Source organism: Poecilia reticulata, chromosome 4, assembly GCF_904066995.2.
Source record: "Poecilia reticulata chromosome 4, P_reticulata-male-v2, whole genome shotgun sequence".
Taxonomy (NCBI): domain Eukaryota; kingdom Metazoa; phylum Chordata; class Actinopteri; order Cyprinodontiformes; family Poeciliidae; genus Poecilia; species Poecilia reticulata.
In genome coordinates, this window is record NC_088833.1 from 12,663,042 (window position 1) to 12,666,998 (window position 3,957).

Here is a 3,957-nt window from a genome sequence, read left to right on the forward strand (position 1 = left end):
GCCATCTGCAGGAAAATGTGTCACATTTCATCACTGTGCCTAAAAGCAGTTGCTTGTGTTCAAGCAGTTCGAAGATTAATATAGAAATGATTAAAACGCTTTGTCTTCTCCAGAGGCTTTTGCGTTCACTATGTTAATTATACCTTTTCAATAAAGTCTGTAGCGATATGCTACATCGGTACCAATGTGTGCATTCTAGTTCCTAAAAATAAACGTAATTTTGACTATGATAAAGGAAATATAATTTTACAAAAGCTTAATGAGCATTGAAGAGAAGCCAGTTTTCTGCTGTCATGTGTAAGCAGTACACGGGGAACCTGGAAACTGATATAAGACGTAGTTTCAGTATTTTGTGGTTTGCTACATCCTGTAATCTGTCTTATGTTCTCCGTTTCTTCTCTGCCATCTCTGTGTGCAGTCACAGCTCTAACACTGAAGGATTGATGTTTTTAAAAAACAAGCTAACTTTTTCAAATGGGAGGACAACCCACTCTCCGCACTTTCCTTTCAATCTATCACTTCCAAATTTTAAACACTATTTCTGGTTTATCTCTTCTTGTATCCCCCTGCTTGTAATTCAGCTGTTCTTTCTGAGGCAAAACACAGAATAAACACAAGCTTTCAAAGCCAGCATAACTTTAAAGGTCACTGTGGTTTACTGTGGAAATATATATTGAGGGCGAGGTGAGTAGTGTTAGTTTTTTTGCAAAGCATATAGTCGTGCATTAAGCCCATTAATACCACTAGGGGACAGTTTTGTGGAGTGCACAGCTAATAGTTGTCTTGTTGATGTATTCTCCTACCTAAGTGGTACATGTTCAAAGCTTTGGATCTTGTTTCTGATATTTCTGATTTTGAAATTCTCCACAACTTTATCTGTGATGTGTTTATTGTATTCATTGATATTGTTTGTCCACTAATGTTCTCTAAGACCTTCACAAACAGATGTATTTATACAGAGATTTATTTCATCTTTGGGCTCTATTTGTTGAGCCAGTTGATTTAGGTGTATTTTATTTAGGTGTACCAAGGTAAAGGGGGGTAAGTACATACAGTATGCTCACCAAAATAAATAAATAACCTGCATCCTTTACTTTTTTACTCACAAATATTCATTATTTTGTGTTAGCCTAAAATAGTATACCATTACGATACATTTAAATTTGACATTGTGGGGAGAAAGAATATAAAAAATTTCAAGAGGGATGAATACTTTTACAAGGTACTTTAACATGCATAGCTGGTTTAGTTTATTGCTTTGTCACTTTGTTCTGTTATAATTTTTTTATTATTGTTTTAGACTTTGCTTCTGTTCACTCATCAAAACCTTGAAGTTTGATTTCTAGGTTATTTTAGAGAATTAAAACATGGGAATGCGGCACACAAGGTTCCCTCGCAGATTACTCTGACACAGCATGTGTATACAGATGAAAGTGGAGTTTGACACAGGGGCTGTGAAGAAAGCACGAATCTCATCCTAGGTTTTTGTCACTACCAACACCCATAAAAGGACAAGGAATGTCACTGGTATAAACGACTGTTACATCATGCCTTGGCTCTGATTAGAAATGGTTCTCGCTTACCAGCCGTGAAAGTCCAACAGAAAAGTCTTAACGTGTTTTTTACGTTAGGAGAAAAACAACTTTATAGCTGCCTCTGAAAACTCATTCGGACTTTGGTCTCAGATATCTTTTGGAACCACTGGGTTCATTAGTGTAACATGCCCAGTACTATCCAGATAATGTTTCCATAATGGGAAACATGTGAGAACTATGGCAGTGAATCAACCCCCACAATCCTATCTGTTCTTTTTGTGCTCTCAAGCGAATTTTACAGTAATGATTAAGGATACATGAAACCATCTGCACGGGAACCACTAAAGCCCTCTTGTACTAGTGTACATTTGAACACAATGATATCACATTCCAGCAGAGTTAGAAGCTGAGAAATTGAGTTTGGGCTGAAAAATGGTGATAATGGGTTATAATTCTAGTTCAACCAGTTCAGGCCAACCCCTCTACAGGGAGCTGCATGTATTCAGCATTACTTCCGAGAGAATCGACACTCTGAAAATGTGGACGTTACACAATTTCTCATCATCCTGCCTCAATATGGTACTAAGAGGTCCAAAAAATGGATGTTTTAGCTGACCAGCAGCAATAATTTAAATTCACCAATTAGGGATTTCAGTCTGCACGTCCCAGACTGTCATTACAGCTTTAGTGGCGTCTTCTTCTGCTTCTGCTGAAGACACTGACTTAAGCCACATTACATTGTGTAGTAATATACTGTTCTACAGAGTTTAGTTTTAAGAAAAACATTGTGTGCTCAACCTTTTATAATCAACGACTAAGCACATTAAACAAGCTGATGACACAACTGTTTTGATTATCATAAAAGTTGTATCATTATTCTTGTCTCTATTAGAGCTCCGCACAATTTGTGATCAATGTTATGGACAAAATTCAGGAGTCCTAAGCTAAGCTTATGTGACGTCAATACCAGTCCCCATCAGCCAAAAATAAATATTTTGGCCTTAATCAAAAAGCTGACTAGATGTCTAGGAGTCTTCTGGCCTTGTTAGGAGAAGCCAGGTTATGTAAACAGGAGTGACATAAAAAATGGTTCTAGTTATGCCTCAGACAGTGTTTCTATTTCAAAATCAGTAAGCATTACACTTTTAAATCTCCTTTTTTGGACTTTGAGTATGTTTTGTACTGTATTTTACACTTTGGCAGCTATGAATGCTGGTGACTGGATATTAAATTGAAACAAATATTGTCACTTACTGTCTAATTAAGTTGGAGTGCTCAAAGAACATTTAGATTTCATTCTCTGATGGTAGGTTGATGTTTTAATATGAAAAACAAAATTTAACAAGATGGATGAAAAAGTAGCACAGCCAGGGATGGTGAAGCAGAATACTGAATTTCACACCACTAATCCCAGCAAACAATATATTGAGAAAGAGGGCACGTTGAAAACGACACACTAAGTGCTTCCTTTTAGTTTTAAAAACATATCCTAACATAGTTTAAAAAAAAAGTTCGTCAAGACTTTTGTTCTTGATGAACTTTTCTGTCATATCAGATCTTGTTGTGAAAGTTCAGATTAGTTAGCACAACCGTTGACAGCAGATAAGTGGTTTTCCTGTAATGGTAAGTTGTTCTTCCCCCATTAGCTTATTTAGCAGTGAGCACATGAGATTGAGCAATGGCATTAATACCTTTCACCTGGCTCTGATTGCTTGCTTTTGGTTGGGAGTAGTGCATTTCTTCAGAAGGCAATAATTGTTTGGGGAGGAGGTGGGGGAGATCATCTGAGATATTTTCCTAGATCATGTCTCATGACAAACTGTCACAACATGGCGACAGCTTGAGCAAATGTGTAGAAAAGCATTCTGTATAGAAGTTACACACTGCAGCTTTAAGAAAACATTCTTTCAAAACAGGTTGCTCATGTTTTAGGTACATTTTTTTCACTCACCTTTTCTACTTAGCATATTTATGTAAAAAAAAAAAGTATGTATATATATATATATATATATATATATATATATATATATATATATATATATATATATATAATTCTGAATGGTAATAAAGCTTTATATATTGGACATTATTCTGCTCTTTCTTCAGTCAAAAAACCTGGACACATCAGGAACAATTATTGATTGACAATTGATTCTGACATTTATTTTACATGTCATGTTTATTGACTAAAACAGCAAATAAAAACAAATCTAAAGTACATAGTCTTCAACAATAGTTGCTACGTTACTATTACTTGCTGCTCTTGGTGTGTGACTCACTGAGAGAAGACATCAAAAGAAGCCGCCTGTCTGTCAGTTAGACAGGAAATGCAGCTTACAACTCCTGCTTCAACATATCTTCACAGATGTTTGAGAATGACGTAAGAGCACACTTTTTCTTTCAGTTGTGTTTGTCGGTGCGC